The sequence below is a fragment of the Puma concolor genome, chromosome B4 (genome assembly GCF_028749965.1).
Source record: "Puma concolor isolate L17-30 chromosome B4, mPumCon1.1.hap2, whole genome shotgun sequence".
In the NCBI taxonomy this organism is placed as follows: Eukaryota; Metazoa; Chordata; class Mammalia; order Carnivora; family Felidae; genus Puma; species Puma concolor.
In genome coordinates, this window is record NC_141673.1 from 81,113,836 (window position 1) to 81,141,695 (window position 27,860).

At 39.7% G+C, this 27,860-nt stretch overlaps 1 long non-coding RNA gene across 3 annotated transcripts; it reads right to left on the reverse strand.

Annotated features, from left to right (window-relative positions):
• Positions 1 to 90: 90 nt before the first annotated feature.
• Positions 91 to 27,226, reverse strand: LOC147579247 (uncharacterized). Of its 3 annotated transcripts, none has more exons than XR_015253693.1 (5): positions 24,629 to 27,225; positions 6,892 to 7,081; positions 6,338 to 6,395; positions 3,433 to 3,651; positions 91 to 1,014 (listed from the first exon to the last, which is right to left on the reverse strand). It is a non-coding gene; the product is annotated as an uncharacterized LOC147579247 (long non-coding RNA). The 3 variants fall into 3 exon arrangements; XR_015253692.1 differs by lacking the exon at positions 91 to 1,014 and adding an exon at positions 2,007 to 2,235 and having other exon boundaries at positions 24,629 to 27,226; XR_015253691.1 differs by lacking the exon at positions 91 to 1,014 and having other exon boundaries at positions 2,242 to 3,651.
• Positions 27,227 to 27,860: the final 634 nt, after the last annotated feature.

Sequence of the window (27,860 nt, forward strand, 5' to 3'; positions counted from 1 at the left end):
ATCCAAGGAACCCAGTATCTCCAAACTCTTCACTTGGCCAACTGGGTGATGATACCATAATAACAGAGGCTCTTCAACATAAGGAGCAGGTATGGATGTAGGGAGTTTATTTTTCGGATGGTATTTATAGTCCCTCTAGGATATCTAAGTAGAAGTGTTCAGTAGGGAATTCCCACTTTCTGCCATCCCACCCTTTCACTGATGGATGGAGACAGACAGTGAGGGTTTCAGGCACCAGACAAGGAAGAGGAAATGGTGATCTGATGGAAGAGGAAAACAGTGGCGTTGATGGATACCCTATCTCCCCTGCTCCCTGCCAAGAAGGATAATATGTGGAAAGAGGTGGACGAGGCAGCTGGGGAGAAAAGAAATGAGTTTGTAACCCCAGCCCCTTTGCTCTTAGAAAGAGGCTCTTGCTTCCAGACACTTTCTTCACACTGTCTCAAAGTCCACTAATTAGAAATTCATTTGGGTTAATATTCAAGTATTCTGAAATGATTAAGGAGACCACCATTCTTTCATTCCTTCAAGTTGGTTCAATAAACACTTGTTTACTTCCTTGTTTTACTGAAGTTTACGAGAGGGTGGGAACAGAATCACACTTTCAGGATCCTAAATTAAAAGGGCAAATGCAAAGGAGGTTGGGGTAAACAGTCACTGAACAGGAAAGGATGATGACCACTTTTGTTCTGGTCTCATCTCAGAATCATCTTGCCTTCTTTGGCCAGTGATGTGAACCTTGCATCTGAGCCCTGTCCCCAGGCAACATCTCCAGGGGTTCCAAAGTTCCAGACTTGGTTTTCTCTTATTCTGGAGTACCAGGCTATCCGCTCCAAATTAGTCCTAGATTTTGCTAAAAGCAATGCAAATTTCCATGCATGTTCCCCTATTCATCCTGGGGGATGTTTTCAAATTTCATCCAGCTTAGAGTGGCACCAAGAAGCATTCTGTTCTCTCTCCCATCTTCAAGGTCAAGAATTTGAATCCTGATTGCTGAGAAAGGCCAGACTTCTCCTAGAAGGAAATATTTTTGTTAGAGAAGTCTGTGTCAGATTATTTCGTCTGTTAACAGCAGAACCAGAAGATAATGAGGACTATTTGACAGAGTCTAGCATTGACAAATGGTACACATTTTTGAACTCATTTCAAAGTACAAACTCCTATTTCATTTCGTTTTCTAGGGCTCTGAATAACTTATAGACAATTTAATTGCCTGTATTTGGAATAGGGAATTCCTAAAATGCTGAGTATAATATTTGGATTTAAAGAAAAAGACACCATAATAGAGGCCATTGTTCAAGTAAGTAGAGACAGGTTCATGTATTTCAAACCTTGGATAAAATATAAAGAAGATCATTGAGCTCTAATTTGAAAGAATTCCACTGAAAGACTCAGAAAGCAATCCACTGTGAGAATATGAGACAGAATTATAATATTTACTGGACAATTGTTTGCTAAGAAGCATTTATTTCATATCACTTTTTAACAAGACTGAACTGTCAAATTGTTTAAAATTCCATTGGAAAAATTTGGACTATCACAAAAGTGTTTACTCTTTTATCCTTCCATGTATATTGGATTACTCATGGAGGACAATGGAAAGAATCTGAGAAATGCTGGTTTTAACAGCAACTTAGACTGCATTTCAGAAATTTTATAGACTATGTAAACGAAAGCAACTTTTGGATATGTATTAACATAGCCGTGACACTACTGGTATAATGTAAGGTGCAGAGAAATGAAAATTCCAGCACTATCAGCAAAGATTTTCCTTTGGAAGATGACGGTACAAGTGAAACATGCTTCCCATATAACAACCGTGCTTGCATACACAAAAAAGAATCATCTTTATCTTGTTTTGCTAAATGCCATAGTTAGCTCCAGCAGCTATGATTCTGAGTCTGTGCAATAATACATGGCCTTTTATAGTCATTCTGGAACTATGGAATTATCACCTATGAAGACACTGTAATCATACATAACCTTAGATCACCCACTGAATATACTTCCATGAAAAGCATGTTTAGAACAAAGCCTAACTTTTTCTTGGTATGAAAATCACTTTTGATTCTCCATTCTAATACCAGATAGGCACTTCCACTGGTCATGTGTGAGTTCCAAGGACATAGATAACTCATGATGATGCAACAGGTCTTAGCTGCATGAGGATCACCTGGAAGGCTGGTAGCAGCAGATTGCAGGGTCTCTGCCCCCAGAGTTTCTGAGTCAGTGTACCTAAAATGGGGCAGAGAATGCATTTCTAACACATGATGTTGATGCTGCTTTCCTGGGAACCACACTTTGAGAACCGCTGCACTAAATGACTCTAGGTAGGGAGTGCTAAAAGCAATTTTAGGGAAAAAAAAATCTTACGTGTGGGTCAGGCTGGTCTTGTGAAAAATGAAAACAAAGAAAAAGCCTATAAGCTTCCCTCTAAAGGCTCAGCCTCTCTATGGCCCCCTCCTCCATACAGAACCCTCTGCCTCCTGGTTTCCATTCTCTCTTTCCGACCTCCAGTTCTCAAAAGTACTCACAGGTCTTGCTATCTTAATTGACCCTAAGATGTACATTAACCATAGCAGCAGTTATTCCTCTTAGGGACCTTTGCATTTTGACATGGATCAAAAATTCAGACCTGATAAATGAAATCTGAACAAAAAAAGGTGTTAATTTTATATGGGAAAAACTGTTACATTTCCACTCCATCACCTACATTACACTAGAGTGATCTAAAAGTCAAATCTCTTCGCATTACTTTCTTGTTCAAAGTCCTCAATGACTATCCTTCTCCCACAGGCAAATTTTAAAGGCAAGGCTTCCAGGCTTTTCCATATATGCCACTGCCTACCTTCTCAACCTCCTCAGCCACCTTGCCCTCCTTCCACTTTGTATATGACAGTACTGAACTATTTTAAATTCTTTGAAAATGACCTATTCTCAGGATCAGCTACATTATTTGGGGGACCCAGTGAAAGATGAAAATGAAGGGCCCTCTGATCAAGATGTATTAAAGAATTTCAAGACAGCACTTGCAGAGATTCACCCAAGTCCAAAGGCTTCTGAGCACAGAGCGCTGTGTGGCTGCAGGTCACACACACATGAGCAGCCCTGACTGTTCCAGAGACAATAATCCCTAAGTCCCTTGGCGCTTGTCTTGGGGTATCACAAAGAAACCAGTCAGGGTGTGTCATTTCCTTTTGCTCTGAGTTGGTATCTCTAGGTTTGTTGAATGTCAAATGCAGGAAAGCACCTGAGCTTCGCCATGCCTTTGTTCATTTTCCAGGAAAACTCTTAGGTAGCCAGAGGGTACAATGTACTGCTTTGACCCTGGCACTACTTGCTCTCCTTATGCCACTGTCCTAATCTCTCCCTCTTTTGTACCTTTGCAAGGTACCATTCCTGCCTCCTGAAATGCCATTCCCTGTTTCTCACCTGATTAACTTGCATTCAACCATCCTTAGAGGCTCAGCTGAGGCTCCTCTTCTGCTGGGAGGCCTTTCCCAAATTCCAGAGCCCCTGCGTGCACAGTACACTCTGCCCTTCAGTGGTTAGCCTGCTGGGTTTTCATCTTGTTCGCATGAGCACTGTATTGACTAAGCTCCAAGCTATTCCAAAGCATCGATGGTGTCTTCATCTTTGTATCTGCAGAACCTAGCATGACATCTGGATTGGAGAAATGGCTTCAAAATTCTCATAACGTGGAAGAACAGGAGGTCATGCATGCTAACATTTTTCACAACTCAAAAATAGTTTCTTGGAAGAAAACCATTTCTGAAGCTGACAGGCAGCTTAGGTGGGACTCAGAATTCTTCCAGAACTCCTAGGTGAGGTGGTCAACTGACTTCTAGTTACCGCAAAGGAAGGAAGCTCTGGGGCAAATACTGAACTGCTTAGCCTCTTGAACCTAATCTGAGTGGGTGTGAACCCCAGAGACGTGTTCAGTCCCACTCAGTGGAGGAATCTAACACATGAGAGAGTCTGAGAGAGTCATCAAGAATGCCTTTCCTAGACCGGCTTCATATGGGAACTTTTAATCTTAATTCAAATATCAGAGACTGTCTGAGGTCTACAGTCAACTTTCCAGGGCTGATGATCTAGTTTGTGGTTGATGTAAGTTATTTGCGTCTCCTCCTCCTTCATGACTTCTGACTACTCACTGTCGTTCTACCCTGAGTGGGTGGTGAAATACCTTACAAGCTGAAATTCAAACCAATAAAGTCTGCTTTTTGTAAGTTTATGGTTTATCTATGAATTTCATGTACCCAAGCTATCTTCATCCCTGGCTCATTCAAAATTTGAGCATTGGCAGGATATCATATTTACTTAGGTATTTTTCTCCAACTTGCGGGAATATACTATTCTGGGTTTCTGGGTGCATTTTGAGAGAAAATCCAGGAAGCTTTTTTTTTTAATATAATATTCTTAGTTGTTTTTTAGCCATTGGTATATACTTTGTGCCTGCAAACAGTCTAGGATTGAAGTAGCATCTGGTTTGTTTTCTTTCTGGCCAGGCCAGGGAGAAAAGGGAGCTAGTTGTTCCTGACTTTCTCCATAGACTGCTGCTTCTTTCTCTCTTTCTCTTCCATCTCTCATGACGCTGGTGGGCTTTCACTCCCTTGAGGTGCCTCCAGCCCTCGGACATCACTAAAGAGCTGGGACAAAGGGTGGTCAGGTTCAGACACAAATCTGAAAAGGCAAACAAGGTTAGATTCCTCTTCAGCTGACACTGAAGCCTGAATCCCTGTTCAGACAGGCACACTAGCCCACCTGCTCCAAAAGCAAATCCTGGGCTGCCTAAACCACACCACTCATAATGGAGTGTCAGGGAGCATAGGAGAAAGTCCTGAGTGACCCAGAAGTGTGTCTCAATAGTAAGGCAACTTTATCTCTCCAATGTTAATGGTTCTGTTTGCTTGGATACTTAATTTACTTAGGAGCCTTACAAATTGCAAATTTGTAGACTTACAAATTTATAGACTTAGAATCTGGACTCTCAGGGTTGTGAGGGAATTCAACAGGTTGTATAGTTGGTCCCTTCCAACACCTGAGTCCCTCTCTGCCACTGCCATGCCTGGGTTTTGTTATTATCTGTGCTTAAACGTTACCAAGGATGGCGAATTTACTGCTTGCCCAAGGTCACCCATTTCATCCTTGAGTAGCTCTTTTAGAAATATCTTCTTTTCATAAACCAGATGTCAGCTAAAGTCAACTTGCCCTTTCATATTTAAATGAAACTGTTTTGAATTCTCATGCCTTATGAGGTAAGCCATTCAGCAACTCTTTCAAACTCTTCGTTAATCTTTGACATGTGGGCAGGAGGTTGTTTATAACTGTCCCGGCCACCTCTGGCTGAGGCTTAATCGCTCCATGTATGGAGCCCTCTCTTTTCTATGCCTATTCTCTTTTCTACTGTCGCCTCTTCCTCCACACTAAGCAGCGCTCTGTTTTCCTGTTGGGACATTCCACGTGAGCCTGTCTCAAACACAAGGCTGTGCAAGTGTGTGTGACATACTTTTACAGGACAATTCAGACAACTGCTGGAGTCAACAGTGCAGTGACCAATCTGCTTATGACTAAATATTGCACATTTCTAGTCTTCAAAGCCTCTCAGGTACCTCATCACCAGGACCTCATTCCCTGGCCACATTTCCCTGTAGCTTCCACCTCCCACCTTGTACTTCGCCCCCTCTTTTCTTTTAACTCCTCCCCTCTTCTGTCAAATTCTTGGCTTACGTCCCAAATCCTAGTTGACTTCCTCTGTAGAGAAATTTGGTTTTTCCTTTATCTTCTAGACCTTGACCTTGGGATCTCTTGGCCCACATCCAGGGCAGTTTACCAATGTGTTTCCCCAAAGACAGTCTACTCCCTAAAAGCCTTGTGCCAGAGGATACCCTGTCCCCATATGGTTACACAAAGTCCACGTCTGACTCCCTGTCAGCTCTACCCAGTTCATTACAACCTGCCTTCTCTTGGCTGGTATTGACTCTGGAGTCATTGCTGTAGACAGAAAGAACACAGGCTTTGGAATCCGACCAGAGTCTGAATCCCAGATCTACTATTCATCAGTCATGTGACATCACTGGGCTAACTTCTGAAGACCATCATTCTCAGCTAAGAAATGGTAATTATACCATCTAAAGAATTTATGTGAAAATTTGATTAGATAATATACAGTGTCTGGCACATAGTAGACCCTCAACAATTTTTATTTATTTGAATTAAAATAAAATAAGATGGAGATCAGCCTTGAACATCTATCTCCCAAGCAAACAGAACCATTTATGCCAAATAAGCAAAACTAAATGCAGCTTCTTTTCTAAGTGTACATGAAACTTACCTTAGGTTATTTCTTGTATATGCCACTGATAATCATAACAGAAATTTAAAATGTCCTCCTAAAATGGTATAAGAAAAGCACTTTTAACCAATCCCCTGCCATCTGGAAACCCCCACCATAATAACCAATCACTGTAAAGGTTAAGCAACTTCCTCATTGTCAGTTTATAAGCCATCCTATAACATCATGCCTCTGAACTTCATACCAGTTTTGGGTCTCAAGCACTGCTGACGGTGACCTTTTTTTCTCATTCAGTAAAATATTCATATCAAGTAAAGCTCTCTAAATTTTCTTTTAACCCTTTCCTTCTCCCCCAGCCTCAAAAAGCTTCAAAGCTGGTGCAGATGAACCCTCCCCAGCCTGGTTGGTTCCCTGCTTGTTTGATCCCTGATCCCTCCCTCCTTGCTATCTTGGCTTTCCTGCCATTTCATCTGGTCCCTGCTTTCATTCCCAGCTTTGGCTTTCATGACTCAGTCACTCCCACTCATATGCAGAAGTGGAAGAAATGTCTCCTTCTGCCTCTCGCTTTGTTTGCCATCATGATTCTAACTTACCTGGAAACAGCTTCAGAGATGATTAAGTTATGGCTCACAGATATAATTGAGCCGTTTCCGAATTTCCAAATGGCATCAGAAGCGCTGAGATCACCATGAAGATGCATCGTCTTCTTTGTCAGAGAGGACTGAAGAAACGCTGGCGGTCATATCTCTTTTTGGAATCTCCTAAGTAAGGACCTCAGTAGCCCTGAAAGAAAAAAAACAAAACAAAACAAGTCAGAGATACCATGATAGCTGTCACAACCCAAACCTCGCGAGCACACAATATTTAAAAATGTTAAATAAGCAAATAAAATATCTTGCAACATAATCTCTGTTCTGGTGCTAAATAACTTTGTTTTAAATATACAAAACTCCAAACATAAGCCCTTAAGGATAAAATGCTAGTAATGAAATTGATACTAAGTGAAGACGACCATTTTTTATGAAATATTTATTGACTTACCACATAGGCTATCTGAACCTCAAAACTAACTCAGCCTCTGCCGTGGTGGGACTTCAGGATGGAGGCTGACAGAGAACGTACCCTCACCCACTCAGCCAGGCAGATGCTCCGGGATGCACATGTCATTCAGATTTGGCTGTTCTTGTGGTGTGGGGAAAGAGCTGCATGATTTCACTGGCATTTCCATACCAGAGAGGAATTCTAAGAGAAAGTATCATATTTGAGCTGCTTGAGGGGACTGTTCCATAAGCAATTTCAGGCAAATTATTTATCTCTTTGAGGTGTACACGCTCATTTGCACAAAGAGTATAAAAATGAATGCCACTATTAGTTTGAAAACAGGTCTGGCTATTATAACAAAAGTCAAAATAACCGCGGTTTAAAAGAGGCGGGATGTTTTCTCTCTCATGATACAGTCTGAACAGAACGAGTCCAGAGTTAACAGCATAGCTCCCCAGTTTGGGGCCAGGCTCCTCGGATCCTGTTTTGCATCTTCAACACATAGCTTTCACCTCAGGGCTAAACTGTCTGTTCCCAACTCTTGTCTCCACATCTACATTCCAGCCAGTGAAAAAGAAGGAGAAGGGAAGGGCACAATCTTACCCTAAATTTAAGGGTATGAACTGTAAATTGTTTATATCTTTCTGCTCGCATCCCATTGGCTAGCACTTAGTCATGTGGTCACAACAATCTGTACCACAAACTACAAGCCAGAGTCTTCCACTGGGATGCCACGTACCCAGATAAACTTCAACACCACTCATCATCAGGGAAATACAAATCAAAATCACGATGAGATTCCACATCACACCCATCAGATGGCTAAAATTAACAACAGAAGAAACAACAGGTGTTGGTGAGGATATGGAGAAATGGGAACCCTCTTGCACTGCTGGTGGAAATGCAAATTGGTGCAGCCACTCTGGAGAACAGCATGAAGGTTCCTCAAAAAACTAAAAATAGAACTACTTTATGATCTAGCAATTGCCCTATTAGGTATTTACCCAAAGGATACAAAAATACAGATTCAAAGGGGTCACGTGCACCCCAATGTTTCTAGCAGCATTATCAACAACAGCCAAACTATGTAGAGAGTCCAAATGTCCATCCACTGATGAATGGATACAGATGTGGTATATGTATATAATGGAGTATTAGTCATCAAAAAGAATGAGATCTTGCCATTTGCAACGACCTGGATGGAGCTAGAGTGCATTATGCTAAGTGAAATAAGTCAACCAGAGAAAGACAAATACCATATACTTCTGCTTATATGTGGAACTTAAGAAAAAAACAGGTGATCATATGGGTGAGCAGGTTGGGAAGAGAGGGAAACAAACCACAAGGGACTCTTAATGATTGAGATCTGAGGGCTGATGGAGGGAGGTGGGTGGTAGATGGGCTAGATGAGTGACAGGTACTAAGGAGAGCACTTGTGATGAGCACAAGGTGTTGTAAGTGATAAATCACTGAATTCTATTTCTGAAACCAATAATGCACTGTATGTTAACTAACTAGAATTTAAATTAAAAAAAAATCAGGACTTGTCTTGCTAACAAAGGAAAAGAGAATACGTACTCCAGGACAGCTAGCAACTATCCTCAAAACAATATAGGTAGAATGTTTGACACAAGGTCAATGTTCAATCGATAGTAATGTGTTTTTTTATAATAAGCAAAAATTTAAATAAGTTGACTTTATTTCATTCTTGATATAGAGACAAAAGAAAAAGGTGCGTGTATCTCCACACAGAGACTCACAACGTGGGTCTGATTAAGAGTGGCTGTGGTTTGGAAATAGAGCAACCGGCGCTGCACTGGCCTTCTGGTCATGCTGGGTTTTAGGCAGTGAAGGCTTCATCTGTGGGCCCAGCCTTGCCCAGTCCCCCAACCAATCCCGATCAGGTGATCACTGGTGAGCAGTCTTTCAGCTCTACTTGCACCATCTGGTGTGTGTTGGGGGAGTCCAAATTGTAGTCTGCCCATAATGCCCAATTCATTTCTTCAATTCATGAATCTGGCCTTCTGGCGAATTTTTTCCCCTTGTCCACTGGTGCAAACATACCACATGAGCAAGCCTACCCAAAACATTATACAGGGGGACATTACTCACATATCCTTTGTATACACTGCCATGCTGCTATCATTACCTTTTATGCAAGGAGTCTTTCCTCAAGTTCCAAGAAAGAAAAGAGAAATAAAAAGAAAAAAAGAAAGAGAAAAGAAAAAGAAAAAGAAAAAGGAAAAGAAAAAAAGGAAAGGGAAGGGAAGGGAAGGGAAGGGAAGGGAAGGGAAGGGAAGGAAAGGAAAGGAAAGGAAAGGAAAGGAAAGGAAAGGAAAGGAAAGGAAAGGAAAGGAAAGGAAAAGAAAGGAAAAGGAAAAGACAATCAGAAGCCAAGACAGTAGGAAACCATGCCAAAGAGTTATATATCCAGAATAGAAACCATAACACTAAGCACAAACTTCAGAGTGGGACTCTGCAGTAGTGGGTGGTCACGTGGCAGTGTTCCATAAACTCCAGATCACAATACAGGATGACATAAGACATGTCCTACCATATTGGGAGGGAGAATTGATGGCGGTGGGGGGAGAGAGGGTGACTCATGCCATCATTCCTCACTCGAATGATTCTTACAGTCGGCAGGACATCCAAGAAGGACATACCCCGAGTGAAAATTACTTGACCATTTGGCAAAGTACTAAGTACTAAGATAGTATTTCACCAACAACTAGAAAAATTTCAAGTTAAACCATGGAAAAGTCACCCTGTGGGCGTGGAAAGGAATAATATTTTAAGATAGGCTCTGGGGCTTTCTCTGTCAAAAATGAAATAGCCTGACCAATCAGAACAGGACTCAATAAAGGGAGAAATTTCACATGAACTCTTCCACTAATGATAAAATAAGAATAGAACTCAATGTGAGAGCTTCAATGGATCTAAGAGGCCACCCGAACTCAGTGTTTTATAGTTCAGAAAGCTACAGATTTGCTTAGCCCATATGTGGCAGAGCCACAATGAAAACCTGAGCACTGGAGGCTCCTGGTCCAGTAAGCCTTGGCAGGAACTTTCTGACATCAGAGGACTCTTTTATTCTAAAAAGAAAATATTTCTTGTGGGAAATCAGTACTATGTTCTTAAACTGATTTTATCAAAAAAAGGACGAGACTGGAGATGGCGAAACAAATCCTAAGTGTATAAACAATGTCATCCAACTGTTGTATAATGACTACATTCCAGAGGGGTTTTCAGAGTGACAAATGACTTCAAACAAACATTTGGTTCTGGCGGCACCTTTTGTAAGTGGCTTTAGAGGAACTGTGGAATGCAGAAGAATGCAGAAGAGAGTGGTGATCTAACCAGACTGGGAATGAGGAAAATCCTATGTCAAGTGACTGGAACAGAGAAAAAAGTAATGTTTATGAAATCTCCCTTTCTATCTGAGTGAGACAACAGGGACTGCCTAGACCCAGATGTTCCATGTAAGTGAAGAGTTGCTCCACGTGACCCAAACCCAATGGCAGGGACCAGACTGCACATGTGGGAGAGCAACAAGCCACCATCCCGCCAGCAAGGAGAGCAGGTAGAAGCTGGCAGGCAATGGGTAGTGTGGGAGGCAGCAGGTTGAGGGGAAAGGGCACTGCACGAGGATTCAGAGGACTTGGGTCCCAGTCCTGGCACTTTCACTAGTTGTCCTAGTTGTGCCACCTTGGGTAGGTTACTTAACATCTCTGGATGGGCTTCAGTTTCCTACTCCATAAAAGGAGAAGGTTTCATTCCATCTTTGCCGGCTCGAAAATTCTGCTTTCCAGGGTTCACTAGTCAAATGCCTACAGCAATGTTTCCCAACCCCCCAACCTGAGGCAGTTTGGCCCTTCAGGAGACATCTGGCAATGTCACAACTGGTTGTCACACAGTGGGAAGGGGCTACTGCTGTTGGCATTAGGTGGGTGAGGGACAGGGATGCTATTCAACACCTCCAAGTACAAGGAAAGCTCCCCACAACAAAGAATCACACAGCCCAAAATGTCAATAATGCCAAGGCTGAAAAACACTAACTGAAAGGACAATATGACAAACCCATTTCAGCCAATTACTGTCATGTTGCCAGATCTGTTGAAGAGAATTTGAAAATGTGGATTTTTTTGTAAAATATGCCCAATTGAAGAGAGAGCAACATATTTTTTAATACATAGAAAACACTCTGGGAGCCAAATAAAATGGGGCTTTAGGACAAATTCTGTCTGCAAGCTGTCAATTCCTGAAATCTAATTAGCCACATACTGTCCAAGTAATTAGTGTCATTTAACTGAAAGCGTGGATTTGTTCATCTGTGTCTAGTTATCTGAGCTAAAGTGAAGCAGGTCACGGTTAATCCGTGTGCGTGCTCATACACACATCTGTGTGATATAGTGGAAAAAACACTACATGAAGTGTTCAGAGACATACCCACTTACCATGTGGGTAACTTGAGGGTCAGAATCATTAAATTCTCTGAACAACAGGGTCTCCACTTTCATGGAGGGTATCAATATTCTGTCTACTTCTCCAGGTTGTCACAGGATAATAGTATCATGGAGCTGAGGGGTGCCTAGGTGGTGCAGTCAGCTAAGCCTCAGGCTCTTGATTTTGGCTCGGGTCATGATCTCATGGGTTCATGAGACCGAGCCCCACGGAGGGTTTGGTGTTACCATCATGGAGCCTGCTTGGGATTCTCTCTTGCTCTCACCCTCTCACTCTACCCCTCACCTCACAAAAATAGTAAATATTTAAAACAATAAAATAAAAATACGTATCTTGGAGCTGGAAGAATCTTCAGAAATCACTTCATACACAGTTATGCCCAGAGAAGTGATCCCATGACGTTGCCCTCGAACTCAGTCAATGGCAGGCCCGGGGCTTGGAAGCAGGTGTCCTGACTCCCTATCTTTAGTTCTGTGAGGGTGAAAGGAAGGGAGGTGGTGTGGGTGAGAGTGCCAGATGTACACTCTTCCAGATGTGGTCTGCCAGCATTTGATCTTTCAGTTGTGCCTGAGCAGCACCAGATGGGACCCGAGGAGGAAATGAGAGGGACGGGAAAGCTCTCTGGAGCCTGTAAATGGCTCCCCTGTCTCCCAAACGGAAGGCTGGTGTTGGCGTTCGTTTTTCTTCAGCGTACACCAGCAGGCAGGTCTCTGGTCAGCAGCAATGCAAGTGCCTGATATTGAGCGAAAGGAGGCCTGAGCCAGAGCGTGTGACTGGCTCAGCACGGACACTGTACCCTGCTCAGAAAAACTATGCAAGAGCACCTCCGCACCATCAGTGGGCTGCTGAGAGGAACAGTGCGGTCACGGCGCCACAGGGGCCCACGCCGTTCATGGGAGCTAGTGGCCTCAGGTGACTCTCCAAGGCTAACCATGGTGTATAGACAGAACCCTTCCCCCACCTGCCTCCTCGGAGCACCTCCAGTGCTTTCCTGCCCGCGACTTTGTTCCATTACTGCCTCCTGTTGGGGATGAGCCCCGTTCCTGTGCTTACCTAAGGGCCTGGGTCGGCGGCTCACAACCGGGCGAGGAGCTGCCTCCAAGGCTTTGCCGAAGTGCAGCGTGCGCATGTCTGTTCTGCAGCCGGCTTTCCCCCGTGGGGCGGTGGTGCGCCCCGGGGCGGAGTTTCAGCTCCCACCCGGGCTGCCCTGCGCAGGTCAAGCAACTGCTCTCTTAAGTTCTCAGAGTCGCTTCCGTCTTCTCTTAGCCTGCTCGCTGGCTGCGGTCGCACGGAGAGGCCCGGGTGTTGGCATCAACATTTAGAGCTTCTTTTTTCTTTAGTGCTAACCCGTCTCCCAAGCCCATGGTGAACATCACCACGGGCTGTCCTGTCCGTGGAGCGGGTGAGACGGAACTTGCTGATGCTGCAGCCGCTGCCGTGCTGTGCGCTCGGCTGCTCCAGCAGGTTTCGCATTTTTTAGTGTAATGAGAGAGTTTTCAGTTACTTACAGGATGTAATTATAAATACATATTTGCAACAGAACCAGCTTGATGTGCTTATTTTTCCATTAATAGCACACTGCACTTTTTGGAATGTGTGTACCACCCTTTCCTTAAAGCTCAGCTAAAGCCTTAACCTCCCCCTCTTAGGCCTTCCAGCCAATGTCTTTCTTATGCCTGTACCACTGACTGGGGACTGGAGACTGTCTCATCCGTTTATGTGGGATTGAAGGAAGAGTCACCTACTGTGTGTTCTACCCAATATAAAGAGTATTAACCTTGAAAAGCAACACTTCTTAGATCCTCTTTATCTCCATCATGTGAGCTAGTGCTGTAGTTACTAGACTCCCAAGAAGATTTAGAGTCCACAGAGACTTTGAGGGCCAGGGACCTAATGAAATAGCATCTTGCTTCCATGTGAGTGTGATAAGTATTTTGAAGAATCAGACATGGGAGTAGCAGAGATAAAGGCCAGTGACTAAAATGAAGTTGGAAGACACAGCTCAGGGTGAGATCCAGCTGAATGTCAAGGTGTCAAATAAGTGGCAGTAGCGGTGGTCTGGCCAGGCCTCTCACTGGTGAGGCAGAACAGTGGAGACAAGTTCTCAGGTAGATGCTCATCTCCAAAGAGAAGAAGGACAGGGTTATTAGTCACCACTAGATTTACCTCAAATTTACCAATTTGCAAACCAGTGTAGTTGCCTTGAGCCAAGTCACTAAAGGGGCAAAGAGAAATGGAAGTTACACTTGTAAGCTCCCTCCATATGGAAGGCTGCATGAGACGTGGGGGAGGCTTGTTCTCCCTTAAAATTTATTTTTATTTCTTTTTAATTTATTTTTGATGTTTATTTTTGAGAGAGAGGAGGAGAGCACGAGTGGAGGAAGAGCGGGGGCGGGGGGGACAGAGGATCTGAGTGGGCTCTGTGGTGACAGCACAGAGCCTGATGTGGGGCTCAAACTCACCATGAAATCACGACTTGAGCTGAGGTCAGACGCTTGACTGACTGAGCCACCCAAGTTCCCCAACAGTTTATTTTATTTTTTTTGTATTTATTTTTTATTTTTTTAATGTTTATTTATTTTTGGGAGAGAGACAGAGGATGAGCCAAGGAGGGGCAGAGAGAGAGGGAGACACAGAATCTGAAGCAGGCTCCAGGCTCTGAGCCACAGAGTTGACTTTCAGCACAGAGTCCAACGCAGGGCTTGAACTCACGGACTGAACTGGGAGATCATGACCTGAGCTGAAGTCGGACGCTTAACCGACTGAGCCACCCAGGTGCCCCCCAACAGTTTATTTTAAATGATGGCAACATCCAAGCTATTTTTTCCAATATCTTTACCAAATTTGAACACACGTCCTTGAAACCTCACCCAAATCCCAGCGCAATCTTCTGACATTACCAATTCCTCTTGAAACATGTTTATGTTTCAAGCAAGTGATTTTATAGCAAGAAGTGATTTTACAGCATCATAAAATGATCATATTACTAAGGATTCATACACAAACACTTCTTAACTTATTAACTGAACTAATTCATTTCTTCAGTGCCTGCATTAGTATGGCCTATCTGTAATTCACTCGCCTTTGCAGAGACGGGAGAGAACATGATGGGAGAGTGAGAGCGGCTCAGAACTGAAGCCTGTCCACCCCATGGAGACTGGTAGGAAAGGCAACATCTATAGGAGAGCTTAATTAGGCCAATCCAGGGGATAAATTCAAATCCGTGACCAGAATTTGTGAGGCTAAGGAAGCAGCATTAAAAGGCTGTAGTTTATATTTTTCTCCTTTTTTTCTTTCTCTATATAAAAGACTTAAGTTTTTTAAAAGCAGTGTTAGTTGCACAGCAAAATTGAGAGGAAGATACAGAGATTTCCCAAATACTCCCTGTCCCCACACGTGCATAGCCCCCCTGATTACCAAAATCCCCCACCAGAGTGGTACACTTATTATAATTGATGAGCCTATATGGACACATTATAATCACCCAAAGTCCACAATTTACTTTGGGTTGACTCTTTGTATTCCAAGGGTTGGGCAAATGTATAATGATATTTATCTATTATTAGAGTATCATACTGAGTATTTTTACTGCCTTAAAGATCCTCTGTGCTATTCGTTACTTTCCCCTTCACCTGCTGTCCCCCTCATCACTGATGTTTTCATTGTCTCCATAGTTTTGCTTTTTCCAGAATGTCACATAGTTGTAATCATACAGTATATAGCCTTTTCAGATTTTCTTTCACTTACTAATATGCATTTAAATTTCCTCCATGTCTTTTCATGATTTGAGAGCTCATTTCTTCTTAGCAATGAATAATATTCCACTGTCTGGACTTACCACAGTTTATCCATTGACCTACTGAAGGGCATCTTGTTTGCTTCCAAGTTTTAACAATTATGAATAAAGTTTCTATAAACGTCCACGTGCAGGTTTCCTGTGTGGACATGAGTGTTTGACTCCATTGGATAAATACCAAGGGGCACAGTTGCTGGACTGTATGGTAAGGGTATTATGCTCAGCTTTGTAGAAACCACTAAATCGTCTTCCAAAGTGGCTGCATCATTTTGCATTCCCACCAGCAATGAGTGTTGTCAGCATTTGTCAGTGTTCCAGGTTTTGGCTATTTTAATAGGTGTGCAGTGGTATCTCATCATTGTTTTAATATGCATTCCTCTGATAACACAGGGTAGGGCATCTTCTCATTTGCTTATTTGCCATCTATATATCTTCCTTGGTGATGTGTCTGTTAAGGCCTTTAGATCATTTCCTAATTGGGTTGTTTGTTTTCTTATTGTTGAGTTTTAAGTATTCTTTCTATATTTGCATAATTGTCCTTTAGCCAATGTATCCTTTGCAAATATTTTCTCCCAGTCTGTGACTTGCCTTCTCATTGTCTTAACATTGCCTTTCAAAGAGCAGAAGTTTTAATTTTAATGAATTCCAGCTTACCAACTATTTATGTCATGGATCATGCCTTTGGTGTTGTACCTTAAAAGCCATCACCAAATCCAAGTTCATCTAGTTTTTTCTCCTATGGTATCTTCAAGGAGTTTTATAGTTTTGGATTTTTACATTTAGGTCTGTAATCCATTTTAATTTTTGTAAAGGGGGAATATCTGTGCCTAGATTCATTTTTTTTTTTTTTTGTCTGTAGATGTCCTTTTCTGTCCAAAGACTCTTTTTTCAATTTTATTGCATTTGCTCCTTTGTCAAAGATCAGTTGACTACATTTATGAGGGTCTACTTCTGGGGCTTTTTTTTCTGTTCCATTGATGCATTTGTCTATTCTTTTTTTTTTTTTTTTAAGATTTTATTTTTAAGTAATCTCTACACCCAACATTGGGCTTGAAACCATAACCCCAAGGTCAAGATTTGCATGCTCCTCTGAGCCAGCCGGGCACCCCTCTATTTGTCTATTCTTTTGCCAACACCACACTGTCTTGTTACTGTAGCTTTATAGTGAGTCTTGAAGTTGGTAATGTCAATTCTCCATCTTTGTTTTCCTCTTTCAATATTGTGTTGGCTATTCTGGATCCTTTGCTTCTCCATGTAAACCTTAGAATTAATTTATCCATATCTATAAAATAACTTGCTGAGATTTTGATTGGGATAGCATTGAATCTATAGATCAAATTGGGATGAACTGACATTTTGACAATATTGAGTCTTCTTTTCCATGACATGAAGAATCTATATTTATTTAGTTCTTTGATTTCATATATCAGAGTTTTATAGTTTTCCTCATAGAGATCTTTTACCTCTTTGTTAGATTTATAACTTAAGTATTTCAAGTTGGGGGGGTGCTAATGTAAATGGTGTTGTATTTTTTTATTTCAAGTTCCACTTGTTCATTACTGGTATATAGTAAAGCAATTTACTTTTGTATATTAAAATTGTATCCTGTGACCTGGTTGTAATTGCTTATTAGTTCCAGAAGTTTTTTTGTTGACTCACATTTTTTCCATAGATGATTTTGTCATCTATGAACAAAGACAGTTTTATGTATTCCTCTCCAATCCGTATGCCTTTTATTTCCCTTTCTTGTCTTGTTGCATCAGCAAGGACTTCCAGTACAATGTTGAAGGAGTGGTTGAGAGGACATCTTGGCCTTGTACCTGACCTTAGTCAGAAAAATTTGGGTTCCTCATTAAGTGTGATGTTAGCTCTAGGTTTATTGTAGATATATCTTTATCAAGTTGAAGGAGTTCTCCTTTGTTCTTAGTTTGCTGAGAGTTCTTATGATGAATGAGTGCTGGATATTATCTAGTGCTTTTTCTGCATCTACTGATATGATTAATGGTGATATCATCAGTGGCATGTGATATAATGATTATATTAATTGATTTTTGAATGTTGAATCAGCCTTGCATACTTGGGATAAATCACACTTGGTCATTGTGTTTCTTTCTAAACTGTTTTGGTTTTAGTTTGCTAATATTTTGTTGAAGATTTTTGCATTTATATTCATGAGATATTGGTCTGTAGTTTTCTTGTAATGTCTTTGTTTGGTTTTGGTATTAGGATAATACTGGCTTCCTAGAATGGATTGGAAAATATTCTTTGTGATTCTATCCTCTTAAAGAGATTGTAGAGAATTGGTATAATGTCCTTCTTAAATCTTTGGTAGAATTCTCTGTGAACCCATCTGGGCCTGGTACTTATTGTTTTGGAACGTTATTAATTATTTGTTTAATTTCTTAACTAGATATTGGCCTGTTTAGATTGTTTATTTCTTCTTGTGTCAGTTTGAGCAAATTATGTCTTTCAAGGAATTGGACTATTTCATTCATGCTGTCAAAATTGTGGACAAAGAGTTGTTCATAGGTTTCTTTAACATCCACAGGATCTATAGTCATGACCCCTCTTTCATTTGTGATATTAGCAATTTGTGTCCTCTCTTTTTCTTAGCCTGACTAAAAGCTTACTGTTTTGTTGCTCTTTTCAAATAATCAGCTTTTAACTTTATTGGTGTTCTCTATTTATTTCTTATTTTCATTTTCATTTTCATTGATTTCTGCTCTAATTATTTCTTTTCTTCTGCTCACTTTGGATTTAACTTGCTCTTCTTTTTCTAGTTTCCTATGCTAGCAACTAAGAGTGTTGATTTTATATCTTTCTTCTTTTTTAATATATGCATTCAATGCTATAAATTTCACTCTAAGCATCACTTTTGTTGCAGCTCATAGATTTTGTTGTGTTTACCGTATAATTCTTAGTGGTTCCAAGAATAAGCTTAGACTTTAAGAAATTTGATGAATTTGGTGAATGAATCCTGGGATGATAACCCCTGTGAATGAGTGAAATTTCCCAAAAAGTAGGTGTTGATTTCAAGGAGCAAAGCAATAAAGAAAGACACTATATTTGGGAGAGAAAAGTAAAATTGAAATCAAGAAATAAGGTTAGGAACAGGAATGGCTATAGTATACTGCCTGTAAAGACTTAATTTGGGGAATCTTTCCTGGACTATGGAAATAAGTGGATAGTCAATTTTTTTTTTCCTGTAATACACCGCAATTCTTTTTTGTTTCCACTAGAGCTTAAGAACAGCCAGCTACCTGTCTATAACTTTATGAGATGGCAGTAAACAAGGAAATGACACAATAATTAAAAATAGAACTATCATCAAAATCCAGCAATCTCGTTTGGTATTTATTCAAGGGAATTGGAATCAGGATTTCAAAGAGATACTTTGTACTTCCATGTTCACTGCAACATTACTCCCAATAGGCAAAATATGGAAACTACCTAAATGCCCACCGATAGATGGATGGATAGAGAAAATCTGATATATACATACAAAAGAATATTATTCAGTTTTAAAAGAGGAAGAAAGTCCTAACATTTGTAGCAACACGGATAGACCCCGAGGACATTGCACTATGTGAAATAAGTCAGACATAGGGAGACAGACAAATACTGTATGATCTCACTTGTACCTAAAACCTAAAATAGTCAAACTCATAGAAACAGAGGGTACAATGCTGATTGCCAAGGGCTTAGACTAAGGGAATATGGGCAAGTGATAAATAAAGATTGTAAAGTTTAATTTATGTAAAATAAATAAGTTCTAGAGATTTGCTATACAGTAGTAGATTATTATTATAAAGACTTATTATTATTATTACCATTATTACTATTATTACAAAGTAGGTTAGGAGAAACCTTGGGAGGTGATGGGTATGTCTATGACTTTGATGGCAGTGATGGTTTCACAGGTGTATGATTACCCCAAACTCTTTGAGTTGTAAATATTAAATATGTATAACTTTTTACATGTCAGTTATACCTTAACAACAAAAGAGAAAAAGATAGAAATGACAGAACTATCAACACAAGTAAGGCCCCTGTTCACCTCTTCTTGACCATCCTTTGACAATGTGGATGTGACACACTGAGGAGGAGAGAGGAGAACTATATATCTCAGGTGAGGCAGCAATCAGGGATGATTCAGAAACAAATATAAACTAAATAGTCTCTTTTCTTTACTAAATATGTCATAGGGAGATGACTCTTAATGGGAAGAAAAAAACTGTCTCTTGGGTCATTGGTGGAAAGGCCCTGCTGCCTTCGTAATACAATTAGCTGTTTTCTTTTTGTGTTATAGGAGCCATTCCATTAGAGCTACATTATATTTCTTTATAAACAAATATAGATACTAACCATCAACCAAGTAAGGGATGCTCAGTGGTTCTTTAATCACAGAATATTGTAGAACTACTACCTTTTCCTAAGTTCTGTTTCTATGAATAATTTGCAGAGTTGTGCGACATGCAGGTAACACAAGGAAATAGGAATTATTGTTTTTATGCAGACCATCTTGTTTCTTGCCTGTAAATTGCCTCCAAGTGGCTTTGAAAACAATATTGCTTTATATCGCTTTCAAAGAAGGAGAGTTACCTGAGAGCATTTACATCTCATATTCGACAGAGACTATTTCTGTGCACCTCCATCATGCCATTCAGATGGACTACATCAGTTAGTGTTTCTTCTTAAGGAGAAAATCCACTGGGGTGCAGGAGAGTTTAGAATTTTTGCGATGAAAAGATAGAGGGAGAAATTACAAAAACCAACTGTTTGGAAGAAATCTAGAGCATCCTAAAAGTCACTGTAATTAAAACACAGCAGTTTGTAATTATTCTGAAGAGAAAAAATAGTAAGAAAGGCTCAAAAATACTAATGTGGTTACCTAAGGTCCTGCCACATTAATTCGAACTGACTTAGATATGATATCTTCAGATGGGCTGAAAACTATTTGGAAGGCTTAAAACAAAAGAAACTGCATTATAATTAGGTGGAAAAAGCAGTGGGTTTGGAGTCACTGGAGCATGGGGTTGGTTCTGCCATTGACTAACCAACTGACCTTTGGCAATTCGTGGAACTTCCCTGTGACTCAAATTTTGAAGCTGCAAAACAGGATACTACCACTTAACCTTGGGTTTAAAGAATGTGTGTAAAGGTTATTTTCTTTTTTCAAGTGCTGCTCTCCACACCCCTCTTTCTCTTCTTTCCATCCAGTGATAGACAACCTCCTGCCTAACTTCCCCACCAGCCACCTGCTTCATCTTTATTTGTATATTCAAATTCTTTCTTAGCATAATCCTTGAATCTACACTTTTTTAATATTTTGCAAAGCCAACATTCAATGTCATTTAAAAAACTTTACCCTTGAGTATATTTATGTTCAGTGTTTCTTCAAATTATACATCAAATTAAGAAAAAAATGATTCCTCTCATTATCCCTTTGCTCTTCATTTACCATTTGCATCTCTTTGGCTCCCACCATTAGTTAAAATTAATTCACTGTTCAGGTTCTTGTTATAGGTGAAACATAAGGGGGTTTACTGAGGTATTGTTTTGATAAGGTCAGAGTCGTCTCTGTAACAGTGCTCAGGAATAATGATTGTAATTCATTATTTAAGTAGAAGTTTCAGTAGAAATTCTTAAACTTTATTTGTATTGAAATAATCTGAAACATAAGTTAAAAAATGAAAATTTAAGAAGCCTTCTTCAGAAGATTCTGATTTGGAATGTTTAGGTAAAAAACCAGGAATCTGCATTTTTAACAGGTATCCCCAGTGATTCTGATGTGGGCGATTCACAGACCATCCCTCCAGAAATGCTATTAGAGGTTATTTAGGCATTTCCAAGAGTAATCTGGAGTTTTCAATCCTTGTGGCTTAAAAAAGAATATTGTATAAAGAAAAATATTTGCAGAAGGATTTTTTTATATTAAAAAATGTGATGACGTATGTCATCAGAGCACAAACTGGAGTTTGGATGATAGTTTGTTCATTTAATACCTGTGTGACTTAAAAAAGGTCATTAGTTTTACTTTCCTACTGTGTAGCATAATAACACCATTAGCCGCTCCAAGCAGGTATCATAGGGATAAAATGCATGTAAAATAAAAACACCTTAGTCATGAAAAGTACGATAGAAACATTAATAGTTCTCTTTAGTATCAATAATTTCAAGAGCTAGATTATTCAACTAAATGAAGAAAAGCTAAGCCCAGATTTTCCATTAATTAATGTTTTCACCCACATAAAGTATGAAGGGTATGTTTGTCAGCACCCAGGAACAAACCAAGGCTAGACATAGGCTGAGGTGCAACCATGAAACATCTATGTGATTAAATAGCAGTTTTCTGGCATTAACAGCAATTCAATAGAATCTGTGCTTTAGTACAAAGAATTGCTAATACAATGTATAAATAAACTTTAAATGGCATTTTTTTTCTTATTGCACTAATTCATTTCAGACAAGTTCAACCCATCCTTCAAAAGAAAGAAAAGGAAAGTTACCAGTTACGGACTAGCTGGAAATGAATTATGCAATTTTCCCTTTATCTGGGAGCCATTTTTTATTCTGCGTAAGATAGTGTCAGGTAGATCACAAGTACACTGATTACAAATTTATTTATAATCCAGGGTCTGGATTTTGGAATGTAGTGAAAGATCAACTGAAGAATGTGGTGGTTTGTATCTGTCTCTGCCTGTACCCCTTCAAATATATATATATATATACACACACACATATATTTATAACATTCATACAGAGCAAATGCATGACAATATATGACATACACCCAATGTATGTGTGTGTGTATGCACGCCACTTTCAGATTAATACACTTTTTTTGGCAAGAGTAAAAGTGTTTAGTAAAATTTTCCAACTTTGAACAGTTAAACGTAACCCTGGCATGTGCTTTCATAGCAAAGGTTTGTATCCTCATCATGTTTGTATTCTGGGTATCTTGTGTAGTGCCTACAAACATGAGACACTGGAAAATACTAATCGTTGAAGTTGATCTGATCTCTGGAACAAGACCCAGAGATTCTCAAGGGTCTTAGATTCTCAAGGAAGTATTAATGTAAACAGGCCTGATTTCTCCTGAGATTTATCTCCTCCGGTTATTAAGACAGAGCAGGTTAGGGGCGCCTGGGTGGCTCAGTCGGTTGGGCGTCCGACTTCGGCTCAGGTCATGATCTCGCGGTTTGTGAGTTCGAGCCCCGCATCGGGCTCTGTGCTGACAGCCCGGAGCCTGCAGCCTGCTTCAGATTCTGTGTCTCCCTCTCTCTCTGCCCCTTCCCTGCTCATACTCTGCCTCTCTGTGTCTCTCAAAAATAAATAAGTGGTAAAAAAAAAAAAATAAAAAAATAAAAGACCAGGTTATACTGCAATAACAGAAAACTCCCAGATCTCAGTGACTTATACACAAAAAAAGGTTTAGTTCTCATTCAATTAAATCAGTTGGTTTAGTTCTCATTCAATTAAAATCAGTTGTGGTTGTAGGCAACCCTCCAAGCCAACTGTCCTTCATGCGTCAGCTACATGTTGTAGATCCACAGTCTCAGTACAGGTCTCTTCCCCTGCCCCCCAGCATGGGAAGAGAGCTTGGGACTGGCATCAAGAGTTAGATGTGTTTGGCATGGGTGTGACACATATCACTTCTGTGAAGCCGATGATGAAGACTATTAGATGGTGGCGCTGCTCCACTTTACTCTCGTGGTTTAGGGAAATATAGTCCACTCTGTGTCCCAGAAACAGAAGAGAACTGGATACAATAAGACCAGAAGTCTCTATGATACAGTTTAAATGGTTTCCAAGGAAACACATGAGAAGCAATAAGCTTCTTTGAAGAGGGGGAGAAATATAAAGAAAAATAAATTGATGAAGAAACTACTTAATCGTAAAAAAATAACAGATCTTAGGTGATGATTATGAAGGAAAATTCCAGCTTGAATACATTTTTAATCTAACTAAAGCTAACTTTAAAAGTCAATGTGAGTTTATTTTAAAACAACATGTATCTAATATTTTGAAGCAGTCTTTTGTTTGTCAATTGATATCCAAATAAAAAATACAAATAATAATAGAACTGGGAAGATAGGAGACCCAATAGTATTATGTTCTGAGGTAAGTTTTCATTCTGGCATGAAATATATGGTCTACAATCACTGGGACTTTGATTAAAGCCATTTTCCCTTCCTTTGATTGTATATGTTTTTTCCTTGAGGAATTCTAGGAAAAATGTTCTAACATAATGTAATTATGATTTAAATTCATGCTAGGCCAAAGCTGGAAGTATTGTGCCAGTATAGTTTCTGGTCATCACAGAACTTCTATAAAATGGTTGCCAGAATTGAGTTGCCTCTCTCAGAGTTGTTTAGAATAGCTTTTCTCTGGGACTTTTTCAATACCAGATCCCTCATGGATTAAAAACTGGACCGATCCCAAGCCTGACACAAAGAATTTAGAACTAAATTATTAACATAACTTATGATAGTTTCCTCCTCAGTCACAGAGGTGTGATTAAACTTACTGGTTCAGCCATTAGAGTTGGCTAGTGATCCTTGAAGAAGAAATTGCATGAATTTATAAGAAATGGAAGCCAAGCTTAATTTTAACTTTTGTGTGAAAGCATCTTCAATATTATAATTAATTTTCTTGTATGAATGTAATTTAGGATAGTTTGAAATACCATGTGCTATGGGAAAGCTCAAATGCAGTACTTTCTGTATGTGCTGGACTAGATCAAGTCTGAATTCCCCTCCAGACCTAGAATTTGATGTGTAGACAGAGCGTGCAATTTCGCAATCTGCCAAGCCAGAAGAGGATTTAATATTACATTCAAAACTGTACTCAAATTGTCAAAAAATGTTCAATAAAATAACATTGCAAATCATACTCAGTCAAACTAGCTGGCAAAGGTAGCATGACAAAATTGAGGAATAAAGCTTATGGGACTTAGTGTTATTTACATGTTTTCAGGGCTTACGCTCTGGGTGGCTCGCTATTTACAAGACAGAAGTTTCCACCCTTACCCTCTGCTTTAGGTTTGAGACAAGGCCAAGTCCTCCTTCTGACTTCATATGACTGTGGTCTAGTTCAGATTAGTGTTTGTCACCACTCTTCACAGCAGACAGGAATGCAGCAGACTGGGGGAAGAGGAGAAGGGTGGGGGAGAAGGGGAGGAGGAGGGGAGGAAAATGAAGAGATTGAGGGACTAACTCTGTTCAAGGGAAACACCTGAGACAATCACAACAATGACATATGGAGGCTGCATGGCAGTCAGATGTTCACAGTTTAATTTTAGAGAACAGTTGAAGAGCATTTTAGAATTCTCAAAGTATTTGCTACCACCAGAAGAAAAAGTCATTCAGTAAAGTGTTATTATGCTCCCTCTCTGAAGATGTTTCTCAGAATTCTAAGCTTCTTAGAAGCTAAAGGGACATCTGGCTGAAAGATGACAGATCATAAATACTTTTCCAATAAATTAAGTTATGGTTTAACAGAAAAGAAAAACTATCAGTCAGAACAAATGAATCAACATAACACAAGTTTTCTAAAAGTTAAAAAATGACATTCCATCAATATGAAAAATATTAACAAAAAATAATGAGAAATTTTAAAGGTCATGTAAACAGCACTTTCTTTTTCTTTATGAATACAGAACAAACTCTTAATTACAAGTCAGACATTGGTTTAATGGCTTTACATGTATTAACCTTCTAACAACCTTAGGGAGTTCTATTGTCTTTCTAAAAGTGAGAAAGCTGAGGCATGGTAAGGTTATATATTAAGCAGATAGATGATGAATGTGAAACTTGAACCCAGACAGCCTGGCTCCATCCTGCATAAACTGTGATAAATTATAAAAGGGACGAACACAAATCTTCTCTCCGTTAAGTTTTGCAATGGGGACAATATCGAATATTTCCAAATTCTTAATATGTGATGTAGTTTCTGATGTTAATATCACTGGTGGGTTGTATCAGTTTCAATTAATAGGTAAAATTCAAGGAAAGGAGCTAGTGGTTCTTGGCTCTGTGTTGTGCTCTACGACTAAGATTTAGAACAGAATTAGATTATGTTGATTCAGTCATTTCTATTTTCTATGCTGAAATGTAAGGTTATAATGCTCATCATGCTATTATGTTATTGATTTGGATGGAGATTTGAGAATTGATTAGAATTAGGGAGAAGATGAGTTTTTTGGAAGAACCTTTATCGTTACATTTATATTAGCTAAGCTTGTAGCTTGTTGATTTCCTTATATTCCAGCCAGGCTTTCTTGTCATTTAGCTAATATAACTATAGGCTAAATCCCAGTATTAAGTAGTATTGATTTACTTGAGTTGTGGAACATAAATCTTTTCCCACCAGGTAAACAATAGTAATCAAAGGGAATTTGGCTTAGAAGGGAAATGATTTTCCCACCACTTTGCCCCATCAGCATAAACCCTGACTCTCCAAGAAGCCACAGGCTTTGGTAGAGGCTTTGGTGATACACCACTCAGCATAATCAGGTTGCCAAGAGACTGTGCCTAAAGTTTGTACTGAGAAAGATCATCAGCATCCTTTAAAGGGAGATATATTACAAAAGTGAATCCAAACAGATTTGAGTGGCTAGGTTAAATGAAATAGGCGAATGTAGCTGGCAAAAGAAAGTATCTTCCCTTCTGAAAAGCATGGCTTTGGCATCAGGCAGTCCTGGGTTGGAACCTAGCTTCACACTTGACAAGCTGTGATCACTGGTGAATTACTGAATGTCTCTCAGCCTTAGTTTCCTCCTCCTCTTTAAAAAGCACTAAGTAGTTGTAATATGTCTAGCACAATGCATGACACAAAATAGGAGCTCAATAAATTATTTTTAAGTGAAAAGCTACTTCTCAACAAATTCAATTATTAGAAAAAGAGTGTGAATAAAATATTTTTGAAGACTCATAACTAAGACATTATTTTTCATTAACCAAATATCCATTTTGGAAGTCTGAATCCTTATTATTTAATTTCTGAATAATGAATACTTTGAGTTATTCTAAATTAATTGAATAATGAAGTTATTCAATCTGCTTAATTTTTAAAATTAAAGCCATATGGATCTTCATTACTTGCAAAAGCAGGCCAAGACTGATTCTATAGTGGTTCCTCAAATTTACAAGATGAGGGTCTGATTTTTAGGATAATTTTGGCCAAAGATCAGAGAAATCCCTTCTACTTGTAGGCACTAAACTAGAAATGTTCCTAGCCCCAAGAGTGATACATTAGTCAGAGGATTATTCAATAAAGTCTCTTTTACCCTTTACTCATGATAAAATTAGATAACATATCAATCACAGTCTTCCCAGCCTTCTGGTGACATACCTTTTCTTAGAGTGTTTCACATGCCTATGTACTGGTGACCTGCCTACTCTCAATCTTAAAAAGGATATAAGAGGGGCGCCTGGGTGGCGCAGTCGGTTGGGCGTCCGACTTCAGCCAGGTCACGATCTCGCGGTCCGTGAGTTCGAGCCCCGCGTCAGGCTCTGGGCTGATGGCTCAGAGCCTGGAGCCTGTTTCCGATTCTGTGTCTCCCTCTCTCTCTGCCCCTCCCCCGTTCATGCTCTGTCTCTCTCTGTTCCAAAAATAAATAAATGTTGAAAAAAAAATTAAAAAAAAAAAAAAAAGGATATAAGAAAACAAATTTGTTAAAGATCAGGGAAAAAATAACCTGGTCATTCCTTCTCCTCTGGCAAGGGAATTTCTAGATTTACTCTCTCCAATATGGTAGCTACTAGTTACAGCTGGCTATATAAATTTAAATTTAATTAAAACAAAATAAAATGAAATAATTTCGTTTTCTCCGTCACACTAGCCATATTTCAAGTGTTCAAGAGTCACATACAGCTAGTGGCTACTATCATTACATAAAGCATATATAATATACAGTTTCCATCATCTCCATAATTTCTATCAGGAAGTCTGGCTAAATGATTGACAGTCAAGGTATTCAATTACAATTTTTTTCTCACTGAGCATACTAACATATATTCCCCTTATTTTTCTTATTCCTTAAGAAGTTTGTAAAAATACTTCTGGCACAAAATGTAAGACTGAATACTGTCTTGTGCCTCTACTCTCACTCCTTGTTTTGACTTACTTCATGGGAATGGAATTGCTCCAATGTTGTGGTTCCATGTTCTCAATTTTATAAAGGAATGAAGCATGGCCACCTGACAGTGATCTCTGCTTGGTGAAGAAAAGTTGATTGCCCAAGGGTTACCTGACACATTG